The sequence below is a fragment of the Aotus nancymaae genome, unplaced genomic scaffold (assembly GCF_030222135.1).
Source record: "Aotus nancymaae isolate 86718 unplaced genomic scaffold, 86718_ANA_hifiasm-v0.15.2.pri h1tg000108l, whole genome shotgun sequence".
NCBI lineage: Eukaryota > Metazoa > Chordata > Mammalia > Primates > Aotidae > Aotus > Aotus nancymaae.
In genome coordinates, this window is record NW_026988523.1 from 39,432,927 (window position 1) to 39,449,411 (window position 16,485).

A 16,485-nucleotide genomic window follows, 5' to 3' on the forward strand; every position below is an offset into this window, starting at 1 on the left:
CCCACTGAACTTTTCTCTCCACCCACCACACTTACATGCGGCCCCAGAAACCAAAACAGGAAGTCTTGTAAATTTTTTTTTACTAAGAAGCAGAACGGAAACCGACCAATTTGGTTTGAATATACATGAGTGCTTTTCCATAGGGAGAAGATTCATGCCTTCTACTGGACTCTCGGGGGCAGTCAGTGCTCAGAAAAGATTAAGGGACTCTGATGGAGAATCTCTGCCTTTGGTTTCCAGGCAGGGATCACCGATTCATTCAGGGGCTAAGACATAGGAGGTATTCACTCAAGCTTGGGTAGGTGTCATTCATAGCAGAAAGTCTGGGAAATCAGACCCACACAGCTGTAGTGCGACATCTCTTACCCCAGCGCCACCCTCTAGTTCTTCATCCTTTATGATAATTCATTGTTTAAAGCTTGACATCAGTCTATCCACTGAACATTGGAAGAAAAGTAAGATTACTTGGCCCAAAATAATGGATTCCCCACCCCTGTGATCTGTATTAATGTGTTCTCACACTGCTAATAAAAACATACCCCAGACTTGGAAATTTTTAAAGGAAAGGGGGGGTTGTTTTGTTTTGTTTTTGTTTTTGAGACAGAGTCTCGCTCCGTAGACCAGACTGGAGTGCAGTGGTGCAATCTCAGCTCACTGCAACCTCCACCTGCCGGGTAAAGCATCTCTCCTGCCTCAGTCTCCCGAATAGCTGGGATTACAGGCAAGCACCACCATGCTCAGCCAATTTTTGTATTTTTAATAGGGTTTCACCATGTTGGCCCAACTGGTCTCGAACGCCTGATCTCAAGTGATCCACCTGTGTCAGCCTCCTAAAGTACTGGGATTATAGGCATAAGCCTGTGCCCAGCCAGGAAAGAGGTTAAATTGACTCATAGTTCAGCATGGCTGGGGAGGAATCATGAAATCTACAATCATGGCACAAGGGAAAGCCAATACATCCTTCTTCACATGGTGGGAGGAAGGAGAAGCACCAAGCAACAGTGGGGAAAGCCCCTTATAAAACCATCAGATCTGGTAAGAACTCACTCACTATCACGAGAACAGCATGAGGGTAACGGCTCCCATGATTAAATTACTTCTCACTGGGTCACTCTCATGACGTGGGGATTATGGGAATTACAATTCAAAGTGGGATTTGGGTGCAGACACAACCAAATCATATCATGGTCTAAGAAATTTCAAGCCCATTCCTATTGAATCTAAATTAGTTATTTGCACACCCAGGACCCCTAGGCAAGCCACAGTTCCTGATATAACACATTTGTAATCATTTCTTAACTGGGGACATTTCTGATTCTTGACATGGAGATGAATAATAAAATGTCTGCTCTCCTCAATCGTCAAACCTGGAGGACATTATGTTAAGTGAAATAAATCAAGCACAGAAAGATAAATGCCACATGTTCCCCATCGTACATGGAAGCTTAAAATAAATGAGCTCATAGAAGTAAAGAGTAAAATTGTGGTTATCAGAGGCTGGGAAGGGCAGTGGGGAATGGAGGATGGGGATAAGTTGATTAATGGATACAAAGTTATAGCTAGAGAAGAGGAATCAGTTCCAGTGTTCTGTAGCACTATAGGGTGAATATAGTTAAGAATAATTTATTGTATATGTTCAAAAAGCTAGAAGAGAGGATTTTGAAGGTTCCCAACACAAAGAAATGATCAATGCTTGAGGTGATGGGTATCTCAATTACTTTGACTTGATCATTACACATTGTATACATGTATCAAAATATTACTCTGTACCCCATAAATATGTACAATTATTATATGTCAAGTGAAAATAAAAGGAAAAAAAAAACATAAAAGTGAAAAGAAAGAACCCTGCAAAGCAAAATTCAGGACAGCACCACAATCAAATTCTTCTTGGTCAAATTGGTCACACTTTGGAACTGTGTATTTTTTCCGAGCAAATTGATGGGACACAACCCTGCTCCTTCAGCAAGAAAAAGATAACATTTTGTTAAATTTTTTTAAAAGAGACACTGTAAATTAATGTTATATTCTCTTTTTTGGCGGGGAGGAGGTCACAGGCTCCTGCTCTGTCACCCATACTGTAATGCAGTGACCACTAAGCTTGGCTAATTTTTTTTTTTTTTTTTTTTTTTTGTAGAGATGGGGTCTCACCATGTTGCCCCAGGCTGGTCTTGAACTTCTGAGCCATGGGATCCACACTTAGCCAGTGGCTGGACTGCGCAGCCTGAACAACATGGCAAAACCCCATCTCTACTAAAAGTAGGAAGTGTGCTGTGACCTGCTTCCACCTTGGGCATCAGTGTCTAAATGTGGGGAACAGAGTGGCACTAAGAAACTCGGAGTTGCCAGCAACTACGGAGCCCCAAAGGGTGTTACAGCTTTTGCCTGGGGAGTCCCAAGGTCTGAGACCCCAAGAAATGTTATAGCTCTCTCTCGTTCCTGCCCCCTACAGCTCAGCAAACGAGGGCATGTCACAGCTCTTATTCAGTCTTGCTGCCGGCAGCTCAGGAAACAGGGGTGTGTCACAGCTCTCAATTGGTCCCAGTGTGCCACAGCTCGGCAAACAGGGGCATCTTACAGCTCATTCCTATCACAGAGTCTGCAATGTGCCTACAAGAAATGGAAATCACATAAAAAACACTATGGGAACTCAAAGAATATGGGGTCTTGAGTAGCCCACAAGGAGTATGGGATTGAGCTGAGGACAGAAGACAGATATTCTGGTAGGTTAAGCAGGGCCTTGAATGCCACAATGGGCACAGCTTTGGTAGTGCATGAAGAGTGAGAGAAAGCCAAGTCATTCCAATGAATTTTCCCCAAAAACATTAGAGCAAAGATAGGAACAGGGTATATCTCCCAGGAGACAGAATTGATGAGAACAGGTGGCTAATGTTACAGTAGGTAGGCAGGCAGACATGAGCAGGGCAGGAGAGAGCCTCCCACACCACCGGTAATGACAGGCAACCATCAGGTGATGGTCAGGCCATTGTTAAAGTGCCTCTCTAAAATAATACTTGGTCGCGGCCAGCACCAGGGAAAGGCAGTCTCCAAATACATAAAAAAATCTGAAACTGGTGATCAGCAGCTTCCCAATAAGATCTCAGGAACTGTGTGAGTGGGCTCACACGTGCACACTAAGAGGAAAAATGGCAAGTTTAACTGGTGTTATCACCTTCCTCTAGGAATGCTTGACTTGTAAGAGAAGAACGCCTGGCCAGGTATGGTGGCTTATGCCTGTAATTCCAACACTTTGGGAGGCAGAGGCAGATGGATCACTTGAGGCCAGGGGTTTGAGACCAGCCTGACCAACATGTTGAAACCCCATCTCTACTAAAAATACAAAAATCAGCCAAGCGTGGTGAGCTTGTAATCCCAGCCACTCAGCGGGCTGAAGCACGAGAACTGCTTGAACCCAGGAGGCGGAGGTTGCAGTGAGCCAAGATTGCGCCACCGCACTCCAGCCTGGGAGACAGAGTGAGACTCTGTCTCAAAAACAGACAAAATGGAAGAACGCCTCAACTGAGCATGCATACAACTCCAGTGAACACACTGCATGTGTGGCCCCTCCTAAGTGCTAGCAGGCCACTGTGCACACAGATAGCCCACCCCAAGGGAAGAATCAAGGGAGAAGGGACGCTAATGTACTTTGGTCCTGTGACTCAGATATGTTCTCTGGCAGTAAGGGGTTTCCTCGCCTTCTTTGGCCGAAGGCATTCAACCCCCACATGTGGTTTTCTTCTCCCTTTTGCTCTCCTTCTTACTAACCAACCCCTAGAACAATTCCTCTCAGCACCCCTGGGCAGGAGGCTTGCAAGAGTGACAGGGCTAAAGCCTGGCAATGTCTGGAGCTTCCTCTGTTTTTTCAACTACTATTGGCTCTTTCCCTAAAACCCGCAATGCCTATTCTCCTGTCTTCTGAAATGGCCTTGCGCACACCCACTGAACCATCCAGCTCAGGGGCAAGTCCGCCCTTTCTCTGTTTTCATTTTGCATGCCATGCGACTTCTTAGACGCACACTCCCTGTTATTCATGTGTCCATGGCTCTTGCTGTGGCCCATGGCTCTGGCTGTGTTTACGTAGCAGCAAAGACATGGGCTCCCTTTTGGATATCCCCTGAGATTTACACTTGTTCTCACCCAACCAGCTCAGATGACCACCAACCCTTCCCCTGTCTGCTGGTGCATTGCCAGGACAGATACTAATGGGAATCCCAGCTCTGCCAACTCCTTATGACTTACTATACGCTTTTTATCCCCATTATGCCCCAGAGCCAAATTTTCTGGTGCCTTCTGAAGCAGTTTGTCCACCTGCATAGGACCTCACTCTGTGGCCCTTTTAACAACCCTGAGTACTTGCTTTTTTTGAGTTAGCACCCCTTTGGAAGCAGGGAAAATTCTTCCTTTGCCATTTGTGACTTCTTACTCCAAGTCTCAAATCCTCCAGAAGTTACTACCTATGTCAAGAGGGCAAATAAATGTCATCCTCTCAAATCCAAAGGCTGCTGTTTTTGTGAGCACATGAAGACTTTCCATGAGTATTTCCCTGACTTCCTCCTGTAGCCTCCATTTCTCCAATCACTTCTACTTCCTTCACGACATGCATGAAGGCCTTCAAGGTCATAGTCAAAGAAAGGGAAGTCCAGCTACTTGCAACAGTGAGCTGAAAAACAGGCTCCTGGGAGGCTGAGGCAGAAGAATTGCTTGAACCCGGGAGGTGGAGGTTGCAGTGAGCCAAGATCATGCCCGGCACTCCAGCCTGGATGACAGTGAGACTGTGTCTCAAACAAACAAGCAACACAACAGCAGCAACAAGAGTCTTCTTACCTTACTTAAGTCTTAACAGTCTTACCTAGTAGTAAGGTTACCTACTACTTCTTACCTACTTTAAAAATGTGGGCAATGGGAATCTGAGAAAAGAATCATTTTGTTGCTAGGATGCTCTAAGCAAGAGTCACTTTAAGGCCCAAGGCCACAGAAGTAAGAGATTCGTAGGACAGAGAGGAAGACTGGTCCCAGGCTAACAGATTGCCATTAGAACAGAGATGAAAGCAAGGTTAGGGGCACATGGTAAGACCGGTTTATTCTGGAATCCCAAGGATGAACAGGAGGCCCCCCTGTTCAGTCCAAGGGCATTTCTGCCAAACTAAAAGCATAAGCTTAGGCAAAGCTTCAGACACTACGGTGCACTGGACAGCCTTAAGTAACTGATGTAGCATTTTAAAAAATACTTTCTGCTCTTTTGTCAACTTCTGACCCATGGTAATCCGACCCCTGGTATTACACACATTGGTCCTGTCCTCCTGAAAACGGGTCAGGACTGTCCCTTACCAGTATTCCCCAAAGACTGGTGTGTTATCCTACTCCATGCGTAATTTCAAGGTGACCACAGCAGGGTCACCCCTTGCAGTTTGCTCTGCAGTGATTGCAGAGAAATAAGTATTCAGATAATTACAGCTGAATGGGGCAGGGAGCAGCTCTTCTGAGGGAGTGCTGCTCCAAGATCTGTCTGCCAAGTACTTATTGAGAGGCTTGTTAAACTACAATGCAGACAAACAAGAGACATCCACCAGGGGGCTTTTTGCAGTCGTGTCATGAGGCACATAGGGCCTTGTTTGTTAGGTCTAGAAGCACTCAAACCATATTCTTAGAGGGCGTGTTCAGCACTCATCACACATTCTGCTCCTTGTCCTGTCTTCAGGGTCAAGGAGTTACAGTCTCATGCACAAACAACACGCACACAGTGCCTCCCCATTTTTTCATGCCTCGGCCTCAAATGCCTTGTACACAAGCTTGAATGTGTTGCTATGCACCCACTACACTGGGCACATATTGGAATTGGCAGCAACCCCACACGCCCAAGTCTTAGCAGGCATGACTGTAGCCACCAGCTACCTGGGTGTGTCAGCAGCCTCAGGGTTTTCTGGAGCTGCCTTCAACTCCTTGTTTCATTTTGACATCTGGTCCATGTCTTCGATATCTAATAACCTGATTTGTGTTCTCTCATCTTCAGGGCATCAAGCTCCAAAAGATCGCCAGTAAGGAATACGTCCTCTTGACATTCAAGAGTTACCTTCTACACTGAGCCCTTAGACTGCCCATCAGTGGGACATTTGAAAGAGGTTAAGTCCTGCCCCTTTCTCCGTTGCACCTGGCTGGACACTACTTTCATGAACCCACAGAGTCGCTCTGCCCTAACAGCCAGCAGGAGGCTAAGACCCACAGATAACCACCGCTGCCCCTCTGTGAGCAGGGAGCAGTTTACAGAAGACTAACCTTTGTCCATTTTCCTCCCAAAAATTGGGGTACTGGACCCTTGAGGGGGAAAATGTTACAGTAGGTAGTGAGGCAGACATGAGCAGGGCAGGAGAGCCCCCCCCCCCAGGAATGTCAGGTAACCATCAGGTGATGGTCAGACAGTTGGTAAGCTGTCTCTCTAAAATAACAATTAGTCACAGCCAGCGAGAGGGAAAGGCAGTCACCCAATAGATAAAATGAAATCTGAAGCTGGTGATCAGCAGTTTCCCATTAAGATCTCAGGAGCTGGGTGAGTGGGCTCACACGTGCGTACTAAAAGGCAAAATGGCGGCGTTTAACTTGTGTATCACTTTCCTCTAAGAACACTCAACTGGTAAGGGAAGAACGCCTCAAGTGAGCATGCGTACAACTCCAGTGAACACTCTGGGCTTGAGGCCCCTCCCAAGTGCTAGCAGTCCACTGTGCATGCAGACAGCCCACCCCAAGGGAAGAATCAGAGAAGGGATGCAAGACCCCAGAAGTACGCCAACATATGAAACGCCAAGTCGAAGGTCAAACGGTGCACTTGGTCTCTCAAGCCACCTGCCTGACCCTCTTCCAAATACACTTTTTTTTAAAAAAAATTCCAGCTCCAAAGCTTTTCCATAAGCTTTCACTCCCACTCTAAAACTTGCCTTGCTCTCTCCCTCTGCCTTATGCCCCATGGTTGAATTTTTTTCTTCTGAAGAAACAGTAATTGAGGTTGCTGCAAACCCGTATGAATTCACCACCTCTAACACTAAGACGCAAAAAAGACGCCTGCCACCTCTGAGCTCCAGAGTCCAGAGTGTAAAAGAAAATGGAGGTTGAAGAGCCCAGTCAGAGGACTGTAGTCCTCCTGCCAGGAGTCTTCAGAAGGTCTACTGCCCAGTGTGTTAGCTCAGACATTTGATGCTTTAGTCAGCAGAGAACAGTAAAATCTATTGTCACCCCCATTAGGACTAGGGCCACTAACTACTATTCCTGGCTGGCTTTTCACGGGTTCCAGTGTAACCAAGTGCCCCATTATTCTAAGAGATATAATACTTTATTTTACATAATGTTTATATATTTTATATAATGTTTAATTGCTTCCCCCCCTTTTCCTTTTTCCTTCCCCCTTTCCCTCTACTTCCTACTTAGTCATTTTGAAATGCAAAATAATCTCTTACCTCCCCCTCACCAGACATTCCCTACAGGGCAAGATCACCTATATGCTCCAAGACAGATCTGCCGATTTGCAGATCAAAGCATGTCCTCATGGAACTCCTACCTTGAGGGGGGTGGGGTTGCCTCAGAAAGGCATGTGGAAAGCATGCCTATTGGCCGCTTTTACAACTTACTCCTGCCTGGAAAGGCACCAACTCAACTGCTCAGTAATTAACTGCCCAGTAGCAGGGAGACCACCCTGACCTTGACTTTTTGCGCCAAAGGCAAAGTGGCACATTTAAAAGAGGACAGTTTGTGCCCTCCTCCCAAACTAGTTTCCGAAATAAATTCACTTTTCTTGTGCCAAGCTTCACTCTTGTTAATTGGACTCTGCATGTGGCCAGCAACTAACCTGCTTTTCAGTTACACCAGTAGGGGGCAGTACAACACTGTCTGAGTAGGATCCACCTTGGCGGCCATTCCGGGGGAAGCTAAAAGAACTGGGGGACTCAGGACGATTTCCAGGGTAAATTTTTTTTTTTAGATAGAGTTTCGCTCTTGTTGCCCAAACGAGTGCAATGTCATGATCTCGGATCACCACAACCTCTGCCTCCCGGGTTCAAGCAATTCTCCTGCCTCAGCCTCCGAGTAGCTGGGATTACAGGCATGCACCACCACACCCGGCTAATTTTGTATTTTTAGTAGAGACGGGGTTTCTCCATGTTGGTCAGGCTGGTCTCGAACTCCCGACCTCAGATGATCCGCCCGCCTCAGCCTCCCAAAGTGCTAGGATTACATGTGTGAGCCACCGCACCTGGCTTCCCAAGGTACATTTAACATGTAAGAGGCAACAGAAGAAAGGGATCCTGAAGAGGAAAATAAGGGGGATCAGTCAGATTGAAGCAGGAGTGGCCGTGAACAAACCTTCCGAACACGGAACTGGGAAGGAAATGGCAGTTTTATTCGGCGGGAAGTCTTGGCAGATTCGCATCTCAAGAACAGAGCTCCCGACTAGAAAATCCTGGCCTCTTTTAAAGGCTCACGATCTTAGAGGGCACACTTGAGAGTCGTGATCAATGAGGTAAGCAAGGGGTAAGTGACTTAGGTGGGGGTCTAATCGTGATTAAGCAAGAACTGTGCCTTCCGGGGAGGAGTCCTCCCTGCCATGCCTGTGATCTATAGGTAGGATGGGAACGAGGGTGGGGGTTCGTCTGTGACCTCCAGTTCCGGCTAGTAGCACCGGTTTTGTCTCCTCCACTGACCCTGTGCCTTCTATTTTCAACTTTTACTTCTCCTTCTGAAATACAACGCCTTCTGGGTTCAAGTGACTCTCCCGCCTCGGTCTCCCGAGTAGCTGGGATTACAGACACGCACAACGGTACCCAGCTAATTTTTTGGGTATTTTTAGTAGAGATGGGGTTTCACCATGTTGGCCATGATAGTCTGGATCTCCTGACCTTGTGATCTGCCTGCCTCAGTCTCCTAAAGTGCTGGGATTACAGGCTTGAGCCACCGCGGGAGGGTTTATTTTTATACTCCTTACTACTCGGAGAACTTGGGTAATTCAGAAAAATGAGGCTATTTTGGTATGACTGAAATAAACACCAGATAAGGAAAGCAGGTCCAGTTTCCAGACTGGTCCAGATCACTAATGTTTTAGTGTACATGATGAAGGGTTTAGATTTTATTTTGAAGGAAGGCTTGTGAAGGGAGGTAATTAAAGGATTTTGAGATTAGTGATATACTCTGGTTCACGAGTTAAAAAGAACATTCTGGTAAACAGGAGAATGAGACTGCAAGCAAGGGGGGGACATTCTAAGGCTATTGGAGGGGTCCAGCTAAGCAATAATGAAGTCCTTGGCTTCATTATTGCTCAGCTTGGCTGAAGAAGGGCTGGTGGTGTGAAGGGCAGGGGTTCAAATGAGCAGAACTTGATACCTGGTTGCATATGGGGTAAAGGAAAAGGGAAGAGGAAGAGCCTGGTTCCTGGCTTGGGTGGTCAAATCCGTGAATAGGATAAGGGACAAGGTGAGACATTAGAGATGATAAGTTCAGTTTTGAATATGTTAAGATTAAGATGTCTAAGAGGCAGATGAATATATGTACCTGGGGCTCAGGAGAGAGATCTGAGCTATGATGTACCAGCACACAAATAATTATGGCACACAAATTCTTACTCAGAAAGAATATGTCGAGTGAAAGAGGGTTGGGGATGGAATCCTCTGGTAATATCAACCTTTAAAGGATGGCAAAGGATGAGCATGTGCAAATCAGACTGACAAAGATTTACTAGAAAAGAATAAAGAAAAGTAGGGCATTTTAAAGGAAATGAAAGAGTTGGAGGAATTGAAATGTTAATGGTGTTGAGTGCCTGCAGCTTTTACAGGCTCATGACCTAAGAGGCCATGGCTCTGCTGGTGTCAAGTATTGCTTTATAGCAAGGCAAACTGAACAAACACGAAAAAATGGTGCTGAGGAGTTGGGCATTGCTGTAAAGGTAACTGAAATGTGGAACTGGCTTTGGAACCTGGTAATGGGCAGAGGTGGGAAGAGTCTGCCGGGCTCAGAAGAGGACTAGAAGATGAGGGAAAGTTTGGGACTTCTTAGAGACTTGGTAAGTGATTATGACCAAAATGCTGAGAGAAATAAGAACGGTGAAGGCCAGGCTGACGAGGTATCAGATGGAAGTGAGGAAGTGACTGGAAACTGGAGTTAAAGTCACTCTTGTTACGCCCTAGGAAAGAGCTTGACTGCACTGTATCCATGTCCTAGGAATTTGCGGAAGATTGAACTTAAGAGTGATGAGCTAGGGTGTCTGGCAAAAGAAATTTCTAGGCAGCAAAGAGTTCAAAGTGTTGCGTGGGTTCTTCCAACAGCCTATGATCAGACGTGGGAGCAGAGGAGTTACTCAAAGTTGGAACTTACGGTTTTTTTCTTTTTCTTTCTTTTTTTTTTTTGAGACAGAGTCTCATTCTGTCGCCCAGGCTGGAGTGCAATGGTGCGCTCTCAGCTCACCGCAACTTCTGCCTCCCAGGTTCAAGCAATTCTCCTGCCTCGGTCTCCCAAGTAGCTGGGATTACAGGTGTGCACCACCACACCTGGCTAATTTTTGTATTTTTAAGTAGAGACCGGGTTTCACCATGTTGGTCAGGCTGCTCTCGAACCCCTGACCTTGTGATCCACCCACCTTAGCCTCCCAAAGTGCTGGGATTACAAACATGAGCCACTGTGCCGGGCTGGAGCTTCTATTTTAAAGGGAAGCAGAGCATAAAAATTTGGAAAATTTTTAGGCTGGTCATGTGGTAGAGGGAATAAACCATTGAGAAACCCTATGTGGGAAGAGAAAAGGATGAAAAACACAATTTGGGGAAATACCAATAATAAGAATGAACATGGAAAATGGAATCAGTGGAGAAAGACAGTAGGAGTGGTGTCGTGGAGAACTAGATCACGTAAACTTCTGTGGAAAAAATGATAAGTGGGTCAAATGCTCAAGGTAAGTTGGGAAGATGAGGACTAAAAGTAGCCATTAGATTTGGCAACAGGCCATAGCTTTGGTAGCTTGGGAGGGCAGAGGCCTGTCTGTCCTGTATGGAGAGGAGGAGACAGAAAAAGCAGTTACACTCTTCTCTCAAAGAATCTGATTTCTGCAGGGAGGAAAAGGAGAACAGCCTCAAGAAGGGTTTTGTTTCTTTTTAAAAATGAAAGTGAGCAGGTCATCTTGATAGCTGCCACCATAGATAGATATCCCTTTTACCTGACGGACAGAAGCAAGGTCAAGGTGGCTTACATAGATTCCTTCTTCAGGGCAGGCAGATGACTGACTTTTAGGATTTAAAGCCTCAGTCATACCTGTGGGGTAGGCAAGATCATCGACTTAGGAAGGGAGATGCAGTGTGATGGTGTGTGATGTGTGAGAGCGTGTGTGAAGGTCTGCACCTGTTACCAAACACCAGGGGTTCACTCTAGGTCCTGCTGCTCATCACACAAAAAGAAGCAATGAGTGTTGCCAAGAAAGAAGGCTTTATTATTTTACTAGTTATAACAATCATAGAAATGAGAGTCATACCTCAAATTTGCCCCTCCCTCTTGACTAAATGCTCTACCATTCTCAGGTAATTTACAAAGAAAAGAGGTGTATTTGGCTTCTGGTTCTGCAGACTGCACAAGAAACATGGTGCCAGCGTCTGCTTCTGGTGAGAGCCTCAGGAATCTTCCATTCATGGTAGAAGGTGAAGGAGGAACAGGCAGCCACATGGAAGACAGAGAGCAAGAGAGAGGGAGGAGGAGGTTCCAGGCTCTTTAAACATCTAGATCTTGTGTGAACTAATTACTGCAGGAAGGACAGCAAACCATTCATGAGGGATCCAACCCCGTGACCCAGTCCCCTCCCACCAGGTCCCATCTTCAACACTAGCATCAATTTCAATATGAGATTTGGAGGGGACATACATTCAAACCATGTCAACTTTGAGCTTGCAAATTAATGTTAGAAGAGAGAGAGTTCTGGGGAAATACCCACTAATTTCACATTTGCCTAACTTTGGAGATTCTTTCTGGAGGTTGAGGGAGTACAGCGAGAGGTACCATTGCCTCCTCCCTTTTTGGATCTTACAGAATTGCAGGTGCACTTGATCATCCGAGGTGGGGATTCATAACAAGGGAGTTAAAACTCTACTTTTCTGTGGTGGTGGCAATGTACTGTAAGAGATTAAATTGCATGCGGTTGTTACTCTGTTCTCTTGGTTACCCTCCACAGCTTCCATTATTTGAGAAGAACTTTTTATAACTGATTATGCTGTTATATTTTCAGGAGGTAAATTCCTTTCATGATCCAGTAAACATATCATTTCCCTTTTGTGCTGGTCTAACATCATGCCTTATATCTTAGTTCTTGCAGCAGTTGTGCCCTACTTCAGACCATTTTGCATGACTTTCTAAACACAGTGTTCTATGGTTTCAGTCCAAGACCTTCCACTATAGTACTTGAGATAAATCCTTAAGTGCTTGGGGTCAGCATGTGGGAGTCCAGTCACACCAGCCACTGTCCTTGAGACAAGCAAGGAGTAGCCTTCCTTCCTAGAGCTCCCTTCCCAAAGGTCATGCTGTGTGAATGGTGGAACCCAGACAAAGAGTGTGAGCAAAGGAGTGTGAAAACTGAATGCACAGTAGAGATGTGAGATCTGAAATGGATCTACCACCTCCGCCCACTCAGAAGTGACTCGTAGAAACTGGGAAAGTTTAAGAAAAGCACAGTAGAGTCATAATCTACTGAGCTAGACACATGTGACAGTCAAGTTTAGCCCTGCGAGTGAGTAGGAGGGGAACTAACGCCTCCAGAGGAAAGGAGTGTGCTCCAGCTTCAGGCAGCAAGCTCAGGGTTTCATTGTGCACCGTTACCAACAGGAGTGTGGACTGTGGCTATGATGCAGCAGGGCCACCGCCAAGGAGGAAAATGATAGTTAATCAGGTCTGTGGCTGCTTTCCGTGAAGCCTCAAGTATAAAACTGTAAAAGTTCACATACATTCTCAGAAAGGCTTTAACACCAATATCAATATTTCACAGTAAATGGGAAGTATTCTATTCAAGATGTCCAAAAGTTGATTAAATAGTGATTAAAATATATTAGTGGCCAGACGCAGTCACTCACGCCTTTAATCTCACCGCTTTGGGAGGCCAAGGTGGGTAGATCACTTGAGCCCAGGAGTTTGAAACCAGCCTGACCAACATGGGGAAATGCCCATCTCTACAAAAAATACACAAGTTAGCCAGTCATAGTGTCACACACCTATAGGGTATTCCCCAAGAACTCCCTCACTTCTAACATTAATTTGCAAGTTCCAGGATGATACGGTTTGAAGGTATGTCCCCTCCAAATCTCATATTGAATCCCAGTTATCCAGGAGGCTAAGGTGTGAGGATCACCTGAGCCTGGGAGGTCAAGGCTGCACTCCAGCCTGGGTGACAGAGCAAGACCTTGTCTCAAAAAAAAATTATATATATATAATTAATATATATAATTACATATATATACATATATGTAAGGTATTCAAATGTTCTGTATTTCTTTTTAGCTTAGAATTTAAAGTTTTCTACATCATGTTTTAATGTCAAACTTAGTTATTTTATAGAGATAGTTGTTGGCTTGTGTTTGTTTGTTTGTTTTGAGAGAGGGTCTTGCTCTGTCACCCAGCCTGGAGTACAGTGGTACAATCACAGCTCAGGACAGACTCAAACTCCTGGACTCAAGTGATCCTTCTCCCCCACCCTCCTGAGTAGCTAAGACTACAAGTGTGCACCATCATAATGAGCTAATTTCTTTTTAAATTTTTCTGTAGAAACAGGGTTTTATTATGTTGCCCAGACTGGTCTTCAACTCCTGGCCTCAAGCCATCCTCCCATCTCAGTCTCCCCAAAGTGTTGGGACTACAGGTATGATGCATCTAGCCTAAATAATAATTTTAGATGATAATTCAGTGCAAAATCACATTCATAAGAAGGTGACTGCACACTATTCACAAGAACAAAGAAGTGGAATCAACCTGAATGCCCATCAACGGATAAAGAAAATGTGGTACACATACACCATGAAATACTATGCAGCTATTAAAAAGGATGAGATCAGCTGGGTGCAGTAGCTCACGCCTATAACCCCAGCACTTTGGGAGGCCGAGGGAGGCAGATCACCTGAAGTAGGGAGCTCAAGACCAGCCTGACTGACATAGAGAAACCCCATCTCCACTAAAAATACAAAATTAGCCAGGCCTGGTGGTGCATGCCTGTAATCCCAGCTACTCATGAGGCTGAAGCAGGAGAATCACTTGAACCCGGGAGGCAGAGGTTGCAGTGAGCCAAAATCGTGCCACTGCACTCCAGCCTGGACAACAAGAGCAAAACTCCATCTCACAAAAAAAAAAAAAAAAAAGATGAGATTATGTCATCTGCACAGACATGGATGGAGCTGGAGGCCATTATGCTTAGCAAACTAACACAGGAAGAGGAAACAAGACACCGCATGTTCTCACTTATAAATGGGAGCTAAATGATGAGAACATGTGAACATATAGAGGGGAACAACACTCACTGGGGGCTTTTGGAGGGTGGCGCATAGAAAGAGGGAGAAGATTAAGAAAAACAACTAATGGGTACTAGGCTTAATACCTTGGTGATGAAATAATCTATACAACAAACCTCATGACACAAGTTTACCTATGTAACAAACCTGCACTTGTATCCCTGAACTTAAAAGTTAAAAAAAAAAGAAGGTAACTGCTATGCTTGCTATAAACATACTCTATGGATGTTCTGAAAAACAGGTGATTATTGAAATGCTATTTTTAAAACTACATTCGTTGTAACAGTACTGTAAGGATGGCTTAAATAAGCAACAACAGTTTCTCTATTTGAGATGACACAAACTCCCCTCCAGGAAAGCAAAAGCATTCTTCTAAATTTTCTGGAGTTTCTAAATTTTCCCCCACATTCTGCTCTACCATCATACCAGTCTCACAAAAGATGGAGTCCTGAGGGCCTGAGAAATCAAACTGTTTCATGCTTCCAATTTTTTTCTCCAAATACAAAGAAGGAAATGCTGGATATCATTCATAGTTACTGAACTTTTATTGCTCGGGACACCCATTTACTCATTTCACGTACGTGTTGAAGGTCTGCTATATACCATGCACTGTTCTAGTTACTGGGGACAGGGCAGTGACCAAAGCAGACAAAGTCCATCTTCTGATGCTTCTTAGATTTTAGGATAGCAGATACTAGAAGGAAAAAATAACAATAAGTCAGGGTAAGGAGATAGAGAGTAAAAGATCAGGGAGTGATGTTTTGAGGGGCACAGGAAGCCCTGTCTGATAGGTGACACTGAGTTGATCTTAAGAAGTGATAGCCGGCCAGGAATGGTGGCTCATGCCTGTAATCCCAGCACTTTGGGAGGCCGAGGTGGGCGGATCACGAGGTCAAGAGACCGAGACCATCCTGGCCAACATGGTGAAACCCCCGTCTCTACTAAAAATACAAAACTTAGCTGGGTGTGGAGGCACACCCATAGTCCCAGCTACTCAGGAGGTTGAGGCAGGAGAATCACTTGAACCAGGGAGGAAGAGGTTGCAGTGAGCCGAGATCACACCACTGCACTCCAGCCTAAGTGACAGAGCGAGACTTCATCTCAAAAAAAAAAAAAGAAAAAAAGATAGCCATATAGCTCTCTGGGGGAAGGGCCCTCCTCTAGTGCAAAAACCTTGGAGTGTGCTTGGAATATTCAAGAACATGGAGGTGGTTAGCGTAACAGATATGGAATAGGCCAGGGGAAAATGATGGGCGATGACATTAAAAAGGTAGCCAAGAACCATCATACAGGGTCTTGGAGGCCCTGGGAAGAACTTTGCATTTTATTTTAAGTGCTATGGGAGACAACAGGCAAGCAGAGGAATAACATGATCTGATTTATGTGTTTGAAGAATTGCTTTAGCAGCCTGTGAAAAATACATTATAGAGGACCAAGTAGAGGCAGAAAGGTTAGGTGGGTGGCTGTTGCAATAGTGCAGGTGGGAGCTGGTAGTGGTGAAGGTAGTGAAGACGATGAGAAGTGATCAGGCTCTGGGCATTTTTTCCAAGGCAAAGTCAGTAGAATTTTCTGATGGTTGGATATGGGGATGAGAAAGTGAAGTCATGGGTAATTATACATGTCTGAAAAACCTGAGTGATCGGAGCTGCAGTTTACTGAGTTGAAGAAGACAGATGGAGGAGGAGGTAGAGTGTAGGCAAGCAGGAGTTTGATTTGGCTCATGTGAAGCTTTAGATGCCTGTGAAATATCCAAATGGAGATGCTGAGTAGGTAGCTGGATATACAAGACTTGAGTTCAGGGAAAAGGTGAGGGTTGGAAACAAAATTGGGTATTTCAAACCAAGAGACTGAATGAGATCATCTAAGGAATCGGGATAGATTAACAAAAGAGTAAGTCTAAGGACTGAACCCAGAGACATTTTGCATTGCTATAAAGGAATACCATGACTGGGTAATTTATAAAAAGAGGTTTATTTGGCTCGTGATT